At 43.3% G+C, this 21,822-nt stretch overlaps 1 protein-coding gene across 3 annotated transcripts in view; it reads left to right on the top strand.

Moving 5' to 3' along the window:
• Positions 1-21,822, top strand: part of LOC119650478 (protein expanded) — a 161,490-nt gene that overhangs the window by 102,620 nt on the left and 37,048 nt on the right. The window contains exon 1 of one of the 3 annotated variants that reach the window (XM_038053361.1): positions 1,180-2,516. The exons of the other annotated variants lie outside the window; for them this stretch is intronic. The gene's annotated coding sequence lies outside the window, so the exon portion shown is untranslated. Of the gene's footprint in view, positions 1-1,179; positions 2,517-21,822 lie in introns of those variants that run through there. 3 annotated transcript variants of the gene reach the window in all.

Raw genomic sequence — 21,822 nt, 5'->3', positions numbered from 1 at the left:
TCAATTCTAAAAAAAGTATACACAGGAAAACAAAAATTCACAAAATGTAATACTTTGAGTTGGCTTGTCCTGTGTCACTGAGCAAAAAACTATCAGTGCTCAGGAGAACTTTACGCCTAGTGAAGGTGGATAGCGAATAGCGAATGAGATACAATAGTGAATTGCACCTACGTATATATATACGATGAACCAGAAGCCACCATCCATATTAAGATTCGAAAACTCCAGTGGGCAGGTCATGTGGCGCGAAGACCAGGCGCTTACTCAAAGGGGGAAGGTAAACGGCCACCTGGAAAACTGCTGAACAGATGGGAAGACTCAGTGGACAACGCAAGTTACATGTTTCTGGCTTTCCAAGGGGGTCCAAAAATCGACCGACATTGGATTGCAGCATCATAGAGGAAGAAGAGGTGGGTAATGCAGAGCTTTTCGACAGGAACTTGCAGTAAAACAGTCGCTTTCATTTTTGCATTCTCGAAGTACAGGGATTGGCGAATGCAGTATGGTGTCTCTCCTGTTAAGCACTTCGGTGGTTGTGATTTATCAATGAGATCCTTGATATTCAGAACTTCGGGTAAACACGTAATTCGCAATTCAATATGCGATTTCCTCTACTTTGATGTATCTTTGCATTTCATTCATAAATGGTATTTTTATGTAAAGAATGGTTTCTCTGTTCTGAAGGTAAATACCCACGTTGGGCGCCAATTCTAACTCGAACTTTTAAAAATATTTTTATGTTTTCGCTTTTGACCATGCAATCTCGAATGCTTTATGTAGGTATCGACGTATTCCATAATTCTGGCTTCGGAAAATTGAAATTCAATTATTCTCGGATCCATCTTTTCTCCCAGAAAATTTACATTTACTCGATGTAATCCGAAGATTTCTTGTTGGGAAGCAGCCGCTAAGGCAGGCCATATGCATGCCTTCAGGTCTTAAGATGCCTTTCCTATTCTTGTGGCCTGTCTTCTTCGACTGGCAAGTTTGACTCGGGCTCATGGCACGCTATGGCATAGTGTATCGCGAGCGACAACCAAGCGTGGTTAATGCAATTGTTGTTGTTGTTCCGCTGTTGGTGCTGCTTGGTATTGCCGTTGCTCGGAGCCTCAACCTAGGTTGATTGCTAGTGAGCCCGGGTCTGAGTCTGTTGCGCGTTTGCTGAGGCTGCTCCGAGTTCAACATAGATTTGTTGAGCAGTCTGGCTTTCGGTGCTGTGGGACACGGGCACGAAGTGTTGCGGCTCCGAGTTCTGAATGGTGTAAGTCGCGTGGTCGCATTGACCTCAGATTACTGTGACTCCTTTGGACTTATGTCCGATTTGCGCTCAACGTTGTCCCTTTTCAGTCCGCGATTTGCGTCCTGCCAGTGCCTCCTCGAGGTGTAGTTTCAGCGGGATGCATGCTCGAGTGATATGCCATTGACCAAGCCAATGGAGCTAGTGGAAAGCAAGCATTCCGCGTGCGTATCTGAAATCCGCTTGTGCCAATTCAGAGTGTAAAACCGGCTCTGAAAAATTACTAAAATATTTTATTAAAAATAATCGCGCGAAAACGAATGGAATTTAGTGCAAATAGTGCGGCATTGCTCGGCGTGGTACTCATTATTATTATACTTTCGTTGGTGGCTTGGCGCTGAGTGCTTCTCTCGTGGATCCATGCTCATATTTGGATGCTGTGAAAATTCTCCGAGTTGGGATTCAGTTGGTTTGGTTCAGTTCATAATCATTTATAAGGTGATCTGTCCTATGCTTGGAAATTTGTTTTGTAATTTGTGGTGAGCCCCTGGGGCGAATATTTTTCGAATTGTGCGCGCGCATACACATAAGCTCGACGAGCTCTAGCCTAGCGTTGGTGCGGTAGCGGCTCAGTGAAGCCTGGCTTAACGCGGACCGAGCCAAATACAAACCTTCCCGCACTACACTGCCGCGGCGACGCCACCGTTTCCACACGTTTTTTGCGCTCATTCTTCGGATGCTTTTGTATAGTAGTATTCATCGAATTTGGAGCTGAATTCGCCGTAGGCTCATTACTGGAGCCATTGCCTCTCGCCGGACCCACTCACTGCCATTGATTCTAGCCGAAGACTAGCTAGGCTCAGCAGAGGTCAACCAGGCGACACTGCGGTGCTGAAACTTAGGTTATGATTGTGCTGCTGAGATGAATCGGTGATGGAGAGCTTATAGAAGTACCAGCGACACGGACACCTTAATTAAAATTTCGACGCTGGACGGTGGAGCTTTCGCAAGAGGAAGCAGGAGGAGGAAGACGCGTAGAAGGAATTCAATTTCTTTCCATCCGCATTTGCATACTATTTCTTGATGATCGGATTATTTTTTCACAATACCTATTCATAATATTTGAATGGAATAACATTAAAAGTGTGCTTTTCTCTCGGATTTGAATTTGAATCGAATCGTTCTGTTGGATTTTACTTCGGTTTAGTGTTGAAAATTACAGCTATTTATCGATTTACGAACACGGATTACATTTGAATTCCCGGAGCTCTGAAAAGAGGTAGGTTATTGAGGCGTTAAGAGCCGGATAATAGTCTAGAATGTGTGCACGTTAGTAGTGAATTGTTTCAGGAAATTCTAAAGTTTTTGATGAGTTCCAATTGAGTGGTAGTTTGGACGCAACCCATTCAAAGTGATGGCGTCTATACCTCTTTTGTGCGCCTTTCTCTTTGGCGCTTCAGTTTGATCGACTTAGAAATTGGAAGTCTCTTGAGTGTATCATTGTACATGTATCTAGGTGCTTTCCATATCATTTCAGTCCGGAAATCTCTGATAATTAAATCCGGGTTGGAACTCATCGCCAGAAAGAAATGTTCTCATTCTTATTCTTGCATTTTTTAAGGTTTTGTTTGCAAAAAAGTGATATCCTTCTACGTTGAGATTTAGGGGGTCCCCATACATGCAAAAGGGGGGTATACATTTTTCTTCACCGAATATAGTCATGTTGAGTATCAAAGGTCCCAGTTAGTACTTTTCGAAGCCGCTCTTAGTTTCGAGATTTGTTAGAAAGGCGGGGAGTGGGAGGGGTGGAAAGTGATAATTTCTTTAATGGACCCATTCTCAGATACTACCCAACGGAAAAATCTGAAAAAAAATCATGAAGCTGCCTCTACATGGTGTCCAGGCTTCAAAAAAACTCTTCATATCGACATCTGCTCAACTCAAGTTAATAATTGTATATTACCATATTTTTGGGGAAATTGAGTAAAAACCGCCCTTAAGTTTATCCCAGAGTTATGAAAGTTAGTTAGTATAGAATATAATGTGAAGGATGTTGTGCTCAAGTTTGGTCAAAATCATACCATTATTAACAAAGTTACAGTTGCTCAAATTTGACTTTGCCGTGTAAATTTACTGCAACTAAATATCAATATCACGCTAAAGCGAGTAGTGTGACATGCCAATTGCATATATATAACGGGCTACGTACAAATGGGATAGTTTTGCACTCAAATATACTCACAGAAGAAGCAAACAAAACCTTCCATACCTGAAGCGCCGAGCTGCCGGTTTCCCGACTTGTTTAGATATTACATTTAGTATCACTGGTGTTTTACGTATAGATTTGTGAGTATAACTACCAGAGATGCTTCTCAAACAATTGACCATATATTTATGAATGATCCTTAGATTCCATGATAGCGTGGAATTTCCATGGAATGAGTTTGGGAATGGAATTTTCAACAGTCCGTTTGGCTGAATATATTGACTGGAAAATTAATTTCTTTTAAATTGTTACGGATAGGGTTGCGGTGGTTTCCCCAAACACATTTAAATGGCATAGTTGTGGTGGTGAGTTCTAGGGAAGTTATCATTCCGGATAGTTATTTTTAGGTGAGGATTTGCTTTTAACAGTAATGTGATTTAAAGGTCCTTTCCTCTCACTGAAGTCATAGTCCACAAAAACTATCTACTACTGTTGGAAGCGAGAGCTCCAATCTATTTCGATATGCGACAAAGGAAATACTGTACCCTGTATATTTTATGCTGTCGAGAATAGAAATATATTGGTAGTGTCATCACGACACAAACTATGAGTTTGTAGCGCTACGGCAAAATTTCGTAGGGGATTCAGAAGTCAAGATTCTGAAGATGATACCTAATCGATTAGGTACTAGCACTGAGGAAGGAGGCACGTGGTCTCTGAAACGATCGTATGCGGGGAAAAAATAAAAATATTTACAGGATGTTTTATAGAAAAGTCCAAATTATTCCTTTTAAGTCTGTGAGCGATTTATTGTTCCAAATGTACATTTCGATAGCAACTTTCTACCTTCATCAGTGGATCAAGTGAGTTTAAAGTATTCTGAAGCCAAGTTATTTCTACACCTGTGGGCGATTGAGTTTTAACTTTGGCTGGTCTCTGCGAATTAGGCCGTTGCGGGTTTTCCAGGAAATTTTCTTGACCTCATCTAATGAAAGCACAATATTTCTCTCTCGTCCTTAGTAAGTTTGGACACGGAGTTCTTCTCAATCTTCTCTCTGTAAAATGCCGTATGAAGATTTTTTAGAAAAATTAGCGTCGGAACCACTCTTGCTGATTTCTCTTCTTCATTCCGCCCTGGACGCGCTAGGTTGAATGTCGGTCTCACAGGGCAAAAAAACACGGAATCCAACAATGTTTTCTGACAGATAGCAAAGAAATACCTTTCTACCTCCGAGATTCCTCTGCCGGTAATGATTGCTCGTTGAGTAAATACTACATCGTGCACATGATCTTATACAGTTACTGAAAGTCATGCGGAAAAGGTTATTTCTGCATTTGGTCTGGTCTAATTTAATCTTCGAAACAAGCTGTATAATGAAAGGTGGTAAAATTGGTGTTCATTTTCAAATTTCGATGAAAATCGTTTCAAAGTAGACGGACGGTCGCTAAAGGACGTCGTGAATGTCCCGAAAAAAATTAACTGCAGTCATGTATTTTCATTCGATGAGATTTGCCGAAAAATTGACAACATGGATGACTTCATGAGCTCAACGAAGAAAGGGAAGAAAGACGCTTTCAAATCGCCTCTCAACATCTTGCCCGCCATTGATGTGGCAATGTGTTTTGTACCGAATTGTGGTATGAGCAAAGAAAAGAATGGGTGAATGCAGGAGAAACGCCAACGCCGAAAGTCTTAGGACCTCCACTCAAAGATATATATTCCATTGGAAGATAATGAATGTAAAAGTGTGGTCAGCAAGAAGCCATAAATTGTCCAGCTGCACCGCGTAAAGAAAGCAGTTCAGCTGTAAAGATACGGAGCAGCTAGGTTAAGCCGTACTGCTCCACAGCAGCTCTAGGCCTGATGATGCACAAGTGGTCAAGGGCGCAGTCCAAGAGATCTCGTTCAATCTTTTCCGGACGAAGGGCGAATATAATATATTAGTTATTAATTATTACCGATATAAATCATTGATTTAAATCATGACTTAAATGATTTAAATCAACCAATCCTTACATTGATAGTTGACAGTTTATTGTGACATCCCAAGCTAGAGACCAAATGCAGGAAGTAACTTTCCAATATACAGGACAGCCTCCTTATTTCCAAGTTGGACAGCTTACTTGCTGCAATGTCAATAAATAGAGTCAGGTATTTTTCAAAATGAACAAAAACGGATTTGTCTGTGCATTCGCAGGAGCATATCTTTTTTCCCGAAAGGGGTTATACATCTCTATAGGGTGTTTCGTTCTGCTCCTGCATACATATTAATCTGCAATAAAATAGACCGAAAATTCAGATTATTATTCTTCTAATTAGATTCTTACCATGCAATTAATTTTCATTCAACAACCTCAAATCACTTTTAACATCTACTTGGCGATGACATTCCAAAGGCTTCAAAAGAGGAACAAAAACAAATCTAATATTGTCTCATCTCGTTTTTGAATTAAGATTTGCGGTCTATCTCCTCAAATGACTGAGGTTTCCTGCACCGTCACACTATCAGAACAAAAACAACATTAACAATATTAGTCGTCAACGCAAGATTGAATGACAAGGCAATCTGTTGTGTCCATCATCCACAACAACAATTGCGATTCTTTCAAAAAACCAAAACGCCCTTGAGGGATTGTCGCCGAAGGTTATGTGCAGGCAGACAATCGAGCAGCCACACCGACGTCATCTCTGAAAAGTGTCTTCAATTGGTAAAAGTGCATTCATTAGCTGAAGATTTTGCGGTTTTCTAACCGTCAAGTATGAACAATCACATCATGCATATATTGCGGTCAGCCGAGCCCATTAGTCGAGCAGGGCACAGAATGCTTGAGGACGAAGTGGATGGTGAAGATCATGGTGATCATCTCCGCATTTCAAACTTCTAACCCAATGCAATCAGGTATGCAGCCACCAAACAACCTTTTCCTCCCATTGGGTTCCTTCACTCAACAAGAGTCTGTCGCTATCTTCAAGAAAGCAACAGCGCTGATGGTTGACAATATCGGCCGATCGGCTGCAGCAACAAAAGGAAAAATAACAAAGGAGCGACAACAAAAATCATCTTCGTCAATCAAAAGTTACCGCAAAACACAAGGTCATAAGAAGGTTGCAGCCTTAGGTCGTTGCGAATTTTTCAGAAGGATGTTCGCGAGAATGTAATGTGCATTCAAAGCGGAACACAGTTGCGCGGTTTTCATCGGGGCGGGATCGTATTGGCAGATGCTATGACTTTGTTGAATATACGAATGGCAGAGGACCCACTGTTTTCATGTCACCCGATTCCTTCGGATGTGTAGCTTTTAGGTCGTTTGAAAGTTTACCTGTTTGGCGACCGTCCCCGCATGAATCTCTCTCTATTTCGCAAAAAAATATCGGACAATCGCGTAAGTGCATTTCCTAAAAAAATGAACGACATCAGCTCGCTCCAGGCCAAATGGAAAGGCTCTACTCAGCCTCTTGTATCTAACCATATTTTATCATGTCAGTGTCGTTTCTTTATGATCATATCGCATAACTCTAAGCGTACCTATCGGCTAACATCAAAGATTCCGCGGTGGAGTAGAAGCATGTAGACTTGGTATATAACAATGGGAATAAATGTTGAGCGTCTTAAAAGCTTTCCATACCATACTTTCTTGCCGCCTTAGATCTTTTTTCGGAAGCTAGTAGCGAAAAATGTGTAGGCGGCTTGGTGATTTCGTTCCAGTCTCAAGACGGTTTGGCTGGAGTTATTGCTGAGTTATGCAGAAATCTTTAAATTTATATATACTGAAATACGTCAAATCAATTAAGATTAGACAAATTTTATGGTTTATGTTAATAATGGCGGCGAAAATAGTTGGCTCCATTCTAGCGATCAGTTAGTTGATGTGCAATGATGTGCATTTGCTTAGATACATGTTACGTATTCCTCTACACCAAGCTGACGAGTAGGACTGGGATTGAGGCGAACGCTTTGGGGTAAGAATGTTATCTTCTTTCAATTGTGCTATGTTCTTTCTCCCAAACAATCTTAAATAAGGCAATGTATATACTTTGATGTGTTATGGGAGATATGATAAAAGCGAGGAAGTATTTTAATTCTCTCTCGTTGGCTTAACTTATTTTAAACAAATAGCATAAGATGTTTTTCTAGTGCCAAAGTTTACAAGGCCATCCTTTTTTTTTAATGTGAATCGATCGTAACATATCAACCGTCTTTAGTCTATGAACAGATTTTAAAAGCCATCCTGTAGTCGGATGATACTAAAGCTTATTCTATATCAACATTCAAAAGTCAACTACTCATCTATAGCAGAAAATCTATGTACATCCTGCAGCATTCGCAAACTACATATTCTTCCATACAATGTGACTCATATTAAGGGGGGCGTTTACACTCTCCACACAGATTCGTAATGGGACGAAAATCCTTTGGTGGAAGCATAGGTGGAATATAAAAAATACATATCCTAGGAAATTGTCAAGCTATCAATCAATATTTGTTTATAGAAAGGTGGGAAATTTCAGAAGCTGCAGCATATTTCTTAAATGATTGTGTTGCCCATCAAAATCGTCTGGTCTTCTACTGCGACTTCTTCTTCTTTTTCTCTACCCTCTGTCCACTGGCACTTCTTCTTTTGTTTTAATCTTTGTACCGTTCACAAGGGGAGTCGGCCCGTCGTGATTGGTTGCGCCATTTTATTTTATCAAAAGCCTGCTCTGAATGCAGTCGCGAGGCCTTCGAATCGCCATTCAGCGCATCAAGCCACCGTTGTTTCGCTTGTCCTTCAATGTTCAGACCGATATTGCAAAGTGAATTCTCGTTAGTGCGAATTACATGACCATACCATCGAGGACTCTTCTCTGATGGGGATGGTGATCAAGACGTGTCACGCCACTAGTTACTCGCAGTCGCGAGGCCTTCGAATCACCATTCAGCGCATCAAGCCATCGTTGTTTCGGTTGACCTTCAATGTTCAGACCAAATTTGCAAAGTGAATTCTCGTCAGTGCGAATTACATGACCATACCATCGAGGACCCCTCTCTGATGGGGATGGTGATCAAGACGTGTCACACCACTAGTCAAACGCAACATCTTCGTCTCCCTCACCACAAGACGTCGTTCATTGTGTTTTAAAGTTGGACAATACTCATAACCATAGGGGGCGACAGGGCGGATGACGTTGCGATAAATTTTAGATTTCGTTAATACGTTAATTCCCAACTATGTTACATTAGGCGACCATTCCCTTTTTGGATATTTTTACTATGAGACGCCAAGAAAACGTCATCTACGTAAAGCAATATATATGACGCGGGACTTTGGATGTCCCATGTGGCCGTGTCCATAATAAGAACAAACAAGAGTAGCGTACGGGCGCTTCGTTTATAAATACCGACAGAGACATGAAATGGTTTTGATGCTTCCGCCACATTTTGAACTTTATTTTTCGGATCATGGTAAAGCCATTTGCCGTAAAGCATACCAAATCATTTTATGTGGCACACGGTCAAACGCCTTGTCCAGATCCATAAATGCAATATAAAAAGGGCGATGTCTCTCACGGTGTTTCTTCATGGGTAACCGCGCGGCATGTATTGCGTCAGTATTTCTGCAGTCCTTGACAACCCAGCTTGATTCATGGTTATTTGAACGATTCCGGGGTTGTCAAGAAAATGTTCATGGTATGGGACAATAACCCAATGAAGAATTCACTGAGCTACAGTGTTGCGTCCCAGCTCTTCGCTTTCCCGAGCTCAGGTGCGATGTCATTAGATCCTGTTGCTTTCCCCAATTTCATTCGTTTTATTGTTTCCTCGACTTCAGTGGTGCTGACAGGTGGAATTGCTCCAAATGTCGGCAATGACTGCGGAAGTGGGGGTTGCATAAATTCTTCCGTTGAAATCTATTCGAAATATTCTTGCCATCAATCCGTTATGGCTCGTCGGTCGGTAAGCAAAGTACCGTTCTTGTCATTAATGCAACAGAATTGCTCAGTATCTTGTGTGCGTTTATATCGGCTTTTGACAAGTCGATACAGATCACCGTCGCCATCCCGAGTATCCAGTTTATCGTATCGTATCGTTCGGGTGACAGCGACCGTTTGTGGTGCTTATCTTTCCACCCTTTCCTTTCTCCTACTGACTTGCTCCTGACTAAACTTCTTGTGGAGCGCTGTGTATTTTTGTTTAGATTGCTGCGATATTCCTGGTATTAAGGATATGTCAGATTTAGTACGTTCCCATATACCGGCTCAAAACACACGAAAACTTTGTTAATGGCGTGAGAGGAACTAAAGTGCCTAAAACAACTACCTTCTTGGTCAACGCGAATGGTATTTGGGACAGCACCTAATCTCACAGTGATTTCAAAGTGTTGTCATCATTTGTCAAAAAAAAAAACGAAATTATCAATGTTATTACATCTGTTATTTTATCAGATGTTGCTTGATAATCACAACATGTTTAGAGTGTACTTCACACTTCCGTTTTCCTCCACTTGGTTTCCTTTTCTTATGCAGTTGGCTATACTAAGGTTGCTTCAAACAAAACTTTTAAGCTGACGACAAATGTGATTCAAAACTTGAGCGAGGAGATCTACAACAATTCGGAATCCTACATCATACCCTAAACCTCCGTTGGTTTAGGGCATTAAAAAGGCATACACATATCTACAGGAGTAGACTTAGAATTGACCCTTGTATTAAAGCGATTTACAATGGCCAATGGATGTGGAACATCGTACGTTATTCCATCCTGCGGAAGTCGACTAATTTTCTTCATTTTGTGAAATTGCAAGCATTTTTTCGTGTTTTCCACCAGTTTCTCCTTTTCGAACCTATTTTTTAACACGTTAGTTACCATATTGGCAGCATCAATCAATCAATATCAATTATTTCGGAACCTCAACGAATTTTCGGAAAGAGTAGCCTTCTTTCTAGAAGAAGTAGTCTATTATAGGTTAGTCATTCGAATTATGTCACATTCATGTTCAGGAAGCATTCCGGTCTAAAGAACAAAGGTGGCTTTTTCGGATTCGGAATAACTACTATCTTCTGTTGCACAGTGGGTGCGAGAAATACTCATTCTTTGAAATGTTTGATAAATATTTCTGTGAATATATTTAACGCTATTCTTACCGCTGTTTTAGGAGCTTGACTTAAGATACCATCCTGGCTATACGAATCATTTTCGGCTATTTCTTTTGCTGCGTCAAATTTCGCCTAGAAAATAGAGAGGTTTGAGCCGTTTACAACGCGCCTCTATTGACGATAGGATGGTCAAATTGGTTCAGAACCAACCTCTTAACCAGGTCCACCAAACTCAAGCTCTTATTAAACTATATAAGCTAGTATTTGTTTTTGTGGCGGTCCCTACCCCCATAGACTCGTGTACCACATACATGTTTGCGACTTGTGCCTGATAATTGCGATTCCTTCGAGCGATTCCTCAACTTTCGTTTGCGATACTTGCTAATAATAAGTTTTATGTATGCATAAACCATCCCACTAGATGGTGCTACCTTTCTAATCGCCGAGGTAACTACTGATTCTAATGCATTGCAGAAGCTCGAAGACTACTCCATATAAGTATACCAAAGCACATGCGAAGCCTGTAATTATCCTATCCTCGTTGATCCTTTTTCGCCCAAAAATTTGCAAATTATCCAGAGGGACATGCGCGAACCTCCGAATCCAATCATCATTCCGCAACATCGTCAAAAAATTAAAACGCAACCACTGCAGCACACACCTGAAAAATATGTCCAGAAGCGAAAAAAATACAAATATTTTTTAAACGATATTGCTTTATCATCTTTTTTGTTAAGACCATCTCTGTATCTGCGCGAGCGTTCTCGGTGTCTGTCTGGCTTCTGTTTTTTTCGGATTCGCCCATATATAAAGACGCATGTGATAGCCAAGTGGTTGACCACCAGAAATATATATTTGACTACATGCACATGATAATTCTATCCGCGAGTGTATATTCAAAGAATGGAAGACCACAATCATCATTTTTTATACGCACCCGGACAGGATAAATTGCATGCAAAAAGTGGTAGCAGTCAAAGCAGATTGTCTGCCCCACGAACAGAAGCTATTTGGGAGTTATAGTTTGTGTGGCAAGGAGGATACCTTGAAAGCTTGCAATTTATGAGGGAGACTAGTAAATTATCAGTTGGTACTTGATGGGTGAAACAAATGGTAAGAGGGCAGAAAATGAAATATACCAATCCAAAAATCGTTGATAAAATAATTTGTGGTATGTTTTTATATTTATCATACTTATTTTCAAATGCAGTTATAGGGGCATATCATATAGGAGAATGTCTTCATTGCTATGAAGATGCATACTCCCGATGTTCCTCTTATTTCTTTCTGTGCCCGTACCTATAAATCTCTCACTGCTTGTACGTCATCTCCAAATTGCGACCCGTTCATTGGATCTTGTATCTATTTTCCTTAGTACTGTCTAGCTTCTCTTGTCGAAGGGTGTTCCTATTTACTTTCTCAATTTCCCTTCCATTAAATTGCCTAATTATTTCCTCTTTTTTAGCTCTCACAACTTTGGTTCTCAAATCAATGCCCACCGTAATAACTATAACCATATCATGGATCTGGTTCTTCCCAATTTTCGTAAGAATCCCTTCCTTTTATCTTTTAATCCCGAAATTTATGTGCACCATGCGCTTCTTGAACTTGGTTGGTTCAAGAAGAACCGAACATGGTGCTATCTTCTCAGAGTCTGAGCTTCTCCGTAATCATTTTTCCTCAGTTTTCGTCTCAGCTGTTTCGACCACTCCTCTTTCGATACAACGTCAATGCTAATGGATGTTTTGGTAACGAAGGCCTTCCAAATTTCCTCCTTAAGTTATGTTTGATAGAAAGCTTTATTACTTTGACTCCTCAGTCAAGCCTACAGAATGTCTGGTTTCTTTGGTCTGGTCTTTCCTCCTACCAATTCATAAACATCCATTCATTGTTCATCCATTATCACTCGCAGCGGTCAGTAGAGTCTTCAACGCCTTCCATTCATCGATCCGCTTCCACGATTTTATGACGCCCCTTCGGAACGTGGCCGACGACGACCTATGTAGCACCGGCCCCAGGCGGCCCAATGCTGCGACATTCTCAGCGGTGAAAGTTGCAGAAATCGGTGAACCTCCCACCATTACCATTACGGCCACTAAGATCGTGTTTCCCCATCACATGTTCGAATAAGGTTGTACAATTGTCATGCTCCTTAAGCTGGACCGGAAGAAAGTTGCGCATACTGCGGGGATCGGGGCGGTGTCCAGTCTTCAGAGTAGAATTGGAAAGAGCTAGGACGTGGTCAACATGATTCGCATACTACAAATCAATATGCACCGGAGTGCAACCGCGGACGAGTTGCTAGCGCCGCTCGCTGCGGAGACCAAAGCTGATTTAGTACACATCAGTGAGCAGTACCGAAACAAGGACCCAGTTTCATGGCGTCTGACATATCAGGTATCGCTGCCATAAGGGTTCGGGACAGCATCATCCTTAGGGCTCTTACCCAAGGCCGAAGGGATGGCTTTGTCTGGAATCGGTGTTCAGCGATAACGTTTTTCAGTGTCTATCTTACGCCGAAAGAGACGATGCCGGACTTCGCATGCTTAATGATTTAGAGAACGCTATATTACGCACAGATGGGCGGATACTTGTTGGGGGTGACTTCAATGCCAGGGCACTTGAATGAGGCATGCCTCACAGAGAGTCCAGAGAGAAACAAATTCTGGAAATGGCGGTGACAACAGGACTGGTAGTTCTAAACACCGGATCCACCCCAACGTTCCGGCGCCCAGGCTGGGAGGGGAGCATTCTAGATGTAAACTTCGCGTCGGAATCACTGGTGTCGCTGGTGGACGGGCAGTGAGTTCTGCAAGACTTCTCGCCAAGCGACCATCAATACACTGCCTTCGAAGTGGTGGAAACAAACTCTCGGTGTGCGCCACCCCGGCGCTATTTCTGTGCGTGCAACGTTGTGAAAGTGAACCCCGTTTTGTCGAAACACTGTCATAACTGGAAGATGGGGAGGCTTGCCTTGATCAGCAAAGGGAGAGCCACCCCGAATTGCCGTAGTTATACCACCCACTAGGTATGCTTGATACTGCTGGAAAAATGCTCGAAAAGCTCATCAGAAGAAGACTTGCTGAAGCGATATGCGCTGCAGGAGATTTATTTCCACGGCAGTTCGGTTTTAGAGCAAGGAGATCCGCATCCGATGCTATCATGCAAGTCGTGGATGCCGTTCGACGAGCGGAGGCACATAGTCACCGAACTCGACGCGTGGTGCTCCTTGTAACGCTTGACGTCAGAAACGCTTTTAATTCCGTAAGATGGAAAGACATTCTAGGCACACTACACAATACTTTCCATGTGCCGAACTATCTCCTACGGATATTGAGGGATTATCTGAGGACCCGCTCCCTGCTCTATGAAACGCTAGAGGATCAGAGGAGGATGGAGGTCACGTCGGGGGTAGTATGGGGATCTATCCCGGGGCCGGACCCCTGGATCGCTACCTATGATAGTCTACTTAAACTCGACATGCCAGAAGAGTCGCCTCTGGTCGGCTATGCAGATGATGTCGCGGCGCTTATTGTTGGACGCACTGTCGAACAGGTGCAAAGCAGACTCGCATATTGATGCGAGGGGTAAGCGGATGGATGACTACTCATGGTTTCAACCTTGCACTGGAAAATACCGAAGTAGTCATCCTGACTAAAAAAGGAATTCTGACCCTACGTCCCATATCGTTCGGCGTGTCGATAATCGAGTCAAAACCAGCAGTAAAGTGCCTCGGGGTAACTCTTGACTCAAAGATGAGCATTTTTGAGCAAACCAAAGCAGCTGTGAACAAGGCTGCAACTAGAGTTTCGGAGTTAAGTAGGCTAATGGCAAACATTGGAGGCCCTACGTCTAACAGGCGACGTTTCCTGATGAGGTCAACGCAGTCTGTCCTGCTCTAGGCGCAGAGGCATGGACTGACACTCTTGACAAGGAGCTATATCAGAAACGTCTCGCGCAAGTACACAGACGGGTAGCTTTGCTGGTGACGTCTGCGTACCGCATTGTCTCTGAACCGGTCATGATTGTGATCGCGGAAGTGATTCCCGTTGCCATTCTTGCTAAGGAGCGTCAAGCCATATACAAGCACAAGGGAGAAGAGCCAAGGGTAGTGGCTGCTAATGAAGAATGGCAACGCACTCTAGGCGAGCGGCAGCTCTCTTGGCAAAATGAAACTAGAGGCAGATGGACTGTGTGGCTCATCGGCAACTTAGATCCGTGACTGAATCGGAAGTATGGCGAAACTGACTATTTCCTTAGCCAGTTCTTAAGTGGCCACGGAGGTTTTCAGTTTTACCTGCACAAAATTAGAAAAGAACGATCTCCGGATTGTGTGTTTTGCAATGGAGTTGTGGACGACGCCAATTACACTTTTTTTTCTTGTGGAAGTTGGGATGGGATTCGGCAGCAGCTCTATTTAAATACAGAGGATCTCTCTCCAGGCAACATTGCCGAGAAGTGACTCTCGTTGCTAAGAAGAGAGCTCAAAAACAAAAACAAAAAAAAAGCTAGACCGGAAACTTGCAGTTAGAAGTCTGTCAGAAATAGGCTCCTAAGTCAAGAGACCGCATCTTGCGGTAGCCGTCAGAAGCAACCCGACACCTGATTCGCCTCTGTTATCACTTGGCTTTCTAGATCACAAAAGCACATTGCCATTAGCGTGGCTAGAGGCAAAGTAGTACTCTCCAAAGTTCTATCACCTTACTTCGTTTAGACCCAGAATGTCTAGCTTTTATCGCTGGAATTCCCGCTCAAGTTGGAGACAATTTACCCGATGAATGTGTCTTTACTTTTAGAAAAGTTTCGTGAAATGGTCTGAAAATGTTCCTTACACAAGGAAACTACAAGAAATTTCATACCTATTTTGATGAAGTAGGGAAAGTATTTTGAGAATTTCGGCGTTTAGTGTCTGTAATGAACGTGATTGGTTAAGCATTTTCATATTCCTTGTACGGCGAAAAACCTTTGTGGTCGGCTAGTCTTAATCGATTACGTAATTTTTTTTTGACATCAGGCCTTCTATCGAGAAAAATGGCCCAATCGGTCGAAAAGTTACTTAAACAAGAAGCATTTTCATGAAGTTCTCGGGGCTCGTGCGTCGTCAATGTGGGATTCGCATTATACCTCGGTATCTCCCCGGAACAAAATAAAGGGATGGCACTCGATGGGGTGAGAAACCCCACAGGCCCCGCTTCACCAACATCTGAAGTAAAAGTACCATCGGATGGGAATATAATATGATTCATCAGGGTTCTTTTCTCCTGAATGCTATGTATACTGGTGACCGATGCACTGCGTACGTCTGAAAGCTGAACGGTCGTGTCAAAGCTACGGCAATCAATCCATTTTCGATTAATTGCAGGAAACATACAGCGAAATGAGAAAAAAGCATTCAAACGGGCTATTTGAATCTACAAAAGGGGAGTGAAACAAACTCCTTAGGTTAGTATTCATGAGTGGAGAATATTAAGACAGCGGCGGTCAAAATCACCAGAAGATCGTCGAAAAATTATCTTTTCACCAGAATGATCGCGGTTAAATCAAAGCATAACATTCGCTACTAAAAACAGGGGAGACGAAACCATCTCGCGAAATCGTTTCCTTATAATTTGCAGTAGTTTAGTGCCATTATAGCGTTACTCCAACAGCCGCTTGGGGTGCAAGTGAGCAATCAATGACCAATATTGAAGCACTATGATCTCATTGCGATGGCTTTACTGTCAACGACGGTAAGAAGTTGGCTGCGTGCTATTATAAAATGTAGGAAGATGAAAACTGAAACATTTTGGCTGGTATTCGGCAAGGATTTGTTGACTTGAATATAATAGCAATATTGGCAGACCCAGAGGCGTAGAATTCTAATATCTAGGATCGTGAGTACGACTTTTCTCGATGATACACCAATATTATTATTTTTTTTAATGGGTGGAGGTGGAAATCTTAAAAAGACGCTACTGCGCCAGGTTACAGCAGTGTGTGGGACTCATCTACTAAAACCACCCCCACTTCTCCGCCCATATCCTCGCAGGACCACTATGAGTATTACTTCGCGAGCACAACTAAGTCACGCGTCCGTCGCGTTTTCCGGGCTCGAGCTGGTACCTACAGCTTTTCCTGTATCGCAGTTACTGTTGCGTTGTCGGAATTATCGCAACGTTGCTGCCACCTCCTGTACAACTCCTTCCTGGTGGCCTTTCAGAAGCTCGCAGTCACTTCGGCAGGATTCCCCTCTTTCCCCAATAGAGACAGTGTGTCTCATTCGCTAGAAAATCCAAGGGAATCATCCCCGCGATGACACACACTGCCTCACTAGATACCCTTCTATATGCACTGCACACCCTCAGCACGATTGGCCGGTATGCCAACTGATCCTTCCCTGGTTCACTGTGTGACCCAGTGCGCTCGTCCATACAGGAGCCGCGAATAGCAGGATGAATTTCACCACCCCTGCGATAAGCACCCGGTGACTAGATTTTGGCCTTTCAATATTAGGCATTATCCTTGCTAGAGATGAGCTTGGGGAACACCTGTTGTCACAATATATTCCTTCGGCCCGTCGTCGGTCTCGTATCAAAGAAGTCTCTCCGAAAGGTAACTCTCGACTAATATTAATCGTTGGCGCAACAATCCATATTGGATCAGGGCCTTGAGGTGTGTTAGAGCACTTCATTCAAGACCATTACGGTACACCACAGTACATTGTAGGAGGCAATGTGGTCAGCATTACGCTCGCCCGAGATTATTACCCTGATGTGACTCTGGTACTCATTCACAGATGAGTCGACAGGTATCCGACGTCAAATCACGATACAAATCCCACCGCCAGCAGTGAGATTTGAACCGCGACCTTCCATACGATAGCCTTGTGCTTTAACCACTCAGCTATCCGGACACTTTCGATTATCCGAGATAAGTAACCAGGAACACCCAGTTTAGCCAGGATGCCCTTAATCCAACCCCAGTTGGCCGAATTAAAGACATTCCCGACATCCAGCGTCACGACCACACGTACCAGCGGCAATGCTTCCCGGGTCAGGTCTACGACCGTTGCGTCGACCACCCTCTGCGAAATCCGTGCTGCTGCTGTGATAGACCACCCGCTAGTTCGACGAGTGGGAGCAGCCTGTTGTATATCACTCTCTCCAACATCTTCCACATTGTGTCTAAAAGACAGATAGGGTGATATGAAGAGGTTGCGCCAGGTGGTTTTTGTGACTTCGGTAGCAAAACCAACTCCTGCCTTTTCCACGTTGCGTTGAGTTTTCTACGGTCTAAATTTATATTTCGTCCACAAAATATATTTTTAATGAAAAAGTATGATTTTGAATAGTTTTGAATCGAAAAGTAGTGTTATTATTACAATGGTGCGACGAGGAAACCACTGCATCCCGGAGGAAAAGGGAAATCATAAAAAAAAACATGATTAAGGAAGGAAAACTCCAGGGTCCTTGGCAGTGTTCAGCGAAAATTATTGCAAATGCACACGAATTCAAAAGTAAGCCTGAAACTCGAGGCGGTTAGCCTGTTTCAGCAAGAGGAACTCTTTAATGACGGCAATCCAGCTAAAAGACGAACGCTATGTGGTAACTATAGTTCAAATTGTTCGACAGAGATTCAGAGAGAAAAATTTGAAAACTAGAAGTCCGGAAAAAGTTCCTCTGCTCAGTAAAAGGCATGTAACAGCACGTTGTCAGTTTGTCAAACACATTTAAGTTTGGAGACCGAGAAAGTGAGAAACATTTTGTAGTCTGATGAGGCCGAGATTGTTTTGTATGGTGGCAAGGGGTCCCGTAGCTACATAAGACGTCCACCTCATTCCGTGTTTGACACCAAATATACTGTAAAAACAGCTAAGCACGGCGGTTCAAGCATTATGGTGTGAGCTTGGTTTTCATTCTATGGTGTAGGCCCAATATATTGGATAAAATCAACGTGCCTCACGCCATTGAAGAATGCTAATAATATAGGTCTTTGGGGAAGACAACGACAAAAAGCACACGAGCAGAAAAGCAAAGAAGTGGTTTCAGAACAATAGGGTGGAGGTGTTGAAGTGGTCAGCGCAATCGCCAGACCCCAACCCTATTTTGAATTTATGTGTTGATGTCAAGAATGTCGTTACTATGGCAAAACCACAGGCTTTGACACATGGTGTGCCACCCCCGTGGACCGTTGTCAACGACTTGTTAACACAATGGCACAATGGACAATGGCCGTCCGACGCAACAACGTTATTAAAAATAAAGGTCATACACCTAAGTATTAAGCATAATTTAAGTTTTTTTCACTTACATGTATTAGGGTTCAAGTTATTTTTTTTAAATGTCAGCTTCTATTTTCCTTGAACTCTCGTTTTTCGATTTTTTTTAAACACAAAAAGAAATTGTGTTTATTTTTCTTTTGAATACCATTACTGGTTAGTTTTTCTGTTATTTGAAAATAAAAAAGCAATAAAAGTTGAATGCCAAATCAGAATCACAATCATTTGGATTGCCGTCTAACACTGACTGCTATTTTTTTTTCGCAGCTATGTATACATGTATATATATATATATATATATTTTTTTTTTTATGGATGGAGGTGGAAATCTTAGAAAGACGCTGTTGCGCCAGGTTGCAGCAGTGTGTGGGAATCGCACCCACTAAAACCATCCCCACTCTTCCGCCCCTCCCCGGAGGGAAGTATTACTTCGCGGGAGAAGTTCTGGTTCGCTATACCAGCTCGTCCATGTCACGCCTCAGGAGTTTTGTCTGCGCCACGGTTACTGCCTCATTTACCGCCATCCAGCTTTCTTCATACACGCCGCCTCCATCGACGCCGTCCTAAATGCGCCGGACAACCTTAGCGCAATTGGCCGGTATGCCGAACTTATCTTTCTCCGCTTTACAGCGTGGTTCAACTCTCCCGCCCAGACAGGGGCCGCGTATATCAGAATCGGCTTCACCACTCCCGCGATAAGTAACCTGCGACTATACTTCGGCCCTCCCACGTTAGGCATCATCCTTGCAAGGGATGAGCTAGCATTTGCTGCCTTCTCTCGCGCATAATCCAAGTGTCCCTTGAAACTCAGCTTGGCATCGAACATCACCCCCAGGTATTTGACAATTGATTTTGAGACGACCTCACGATTCCCAACCGGAAAGTTAACCGTGTTGTTCTTCCTACGGTTGGTAATGAGGACCGCCTCCGTCTTTTCGTCCGCCAGGTCTAGCTTGGCCATTCGTAACCATCACTTGATAGTATGAATGGCTTCATTTGCACAAACCTCCATATCCTCGGGATGCTTTGCAATTGCAACTACCGCCAGGTCGTCCGCGAAACCAATCAGAGCTGCCTCCTCCGGCACGCATAGGCGAAGCACTCCGTCGTACATTATGTTCCACAACAGTGATCCCAATACAGAACTTTGCAGCACAACTGCTGTCACAATGTACTCCTTCGGCCCGTCGTCCGTCTCGTACCAGAGAAGTCTGTCTGAAAGGTAACTCTCGATTAGCCGAGCCTAGTAGCTACGAACACCCAGTTTGGCCAAAACGCCCTTAATTCAGCCCCAATTGGCTGAGTTAAAAGCATTTTTGACGTTCAGCGTCACCAGAGGACAACATTTGCCCATGGCCATTGCATTTCGAGCCAATTCCAGGACCTTTGCTACTGCATCGATCGTAGAACGGGCTCGCCGAAACCCATATTGCCGCTCCAAAAGACCACCCGCAAGCTCGATGAACGGGAGCAGCCTGTTGTATATCACCCTCTCCAACATCTTCGCCATGGTGTCTAAGAGACAAATAGGGCGATATGAATATGGCACGCCGGGTGGTTTTTGGGGCTTCGGTAGCAAGACCAGCTTCTGCCTCTTCCACTGGACGGGAAATACTTCTTCCGCTATGCACGATTCGAATGTGCTTGCGAACCACCTTGATCTGGCCTTGACCCCTTCACCACCTTCAGAACCTTGTTCGGAATTCCGTCCAATCCCGGAGCCTTGCTATCCCCAGTACGTCTGCAGATTTCTCGAAGCTCCTCTTCGATAACACCAGAGATCGAGAAGACGTCCTGCTGAGCTGCCAGTTGGGGTTCACTTTCATCCTGCTCCTGCTGCGGGAAAAGAATTGTAATTATTTGCAACAAGAGCCGTGAGCATGTCACTTAAGGTGATTTTTGCCTTCGGATCGTGTTCATTACAACTTGGTAGGCGGTACCCCACGGATTCGTATTAACCTCCATGTAGAGCTTCTGGTAGCATTCCCGCTTGCTTTTCCGTATGGCCTTCTTAAGGTGGCTTCGCAGATCCCTGGATTCCTCCTCACGCTCGTGGTGCTCCGGCCTTCCCCCTATCCTGTGGGAAAGTCTCCTCGCTCGGAGACAAGAGGATCTCAAGGCAGCGATCTCCGTGTTCCACCAGTAGTTTGGCCTCTTGTCGTGGTGCAAACGTCGTCGTGGCATCGTAGCGTCGTATGCTTCGCTGTTCCATCCAGATCATGGGCTCCCTCCAATGCGGCCAGGAATCTCTCCTCGTCGAAAGCTCCGACAGACCAACCAACCGTCTTAGCCTTTCCATCTCCAGAGCATCGTTGACTGCTTCCCCGGTTCCCAATGCGGATAAATATATATGTAGATGTATATATTAGAACTAAAACTAGGTAGCTAGAACTTACTTGGAACTATCAAAGAAAAGGAAGACGTGCTGAGTTAATTGACTAATTTACATACACTATGGGTGATTCGCAACTTCAAAACAATATAGGGAGTATGGTACATGTTCATACTTTATGAATAAGACTGACCAGCGAATTCCCAAGACGCATGTCAAAGAAGATGGGAGATGTTTAGTAGATAAGGGTAACTAGACGACCAGAAAAAGTAACCAGCTAAAATCCTGCTCAGCTTGCAAAGTGATATCTGGTAGATCTTAGGGATGTGGAGGAGTTGATGTTAATCCAGCGTGCAGGATGTTTGTTGCTATGAAAATTTCCATCTTCCAACGCACAAAAAATGGCTTAGGCATATTTTTTCACGACTCTAGGTATTCTAGCTTCATTTGGCTACTTTGCATCTATAACGCTTTTGTCACCCGTTTCAATGCATTTTGAATAGAGTAATCATCTAGTATTGCATCACAAGTGAGGGCCCTCGAAACGATGGAAATAAATGTTGACGAAAATGAGACGGTTTGTGTAGAAGATTCCATATGTCGGCTGTTTTGGTTCTTTGTCGACCACGCAGTGTGATGAGTAAGTATTGGTGCCACAATCAGTTTAAACGCACGGTTGTTGTCAGCCAACAAAGCCTATTTCAGCTTTCAAAAA

Source organism: Hermetia illucens, chromosome 1 (genome assembly GCF_905115235.1).
Source record: "Hermetia illucens chromosome 1, iHerIll2.2.curated.20191125, whole genome shotgun sequence".
Lineage (NCBI taxonomy): Eukaryota > Metazoa > Arthropoda > Insecta > Diptera > Stratiomyidae > Hermetia > Hermetia illucens.
This window is presented reverse-complemented; position numbering and strand designations above follow the sequence as displayed.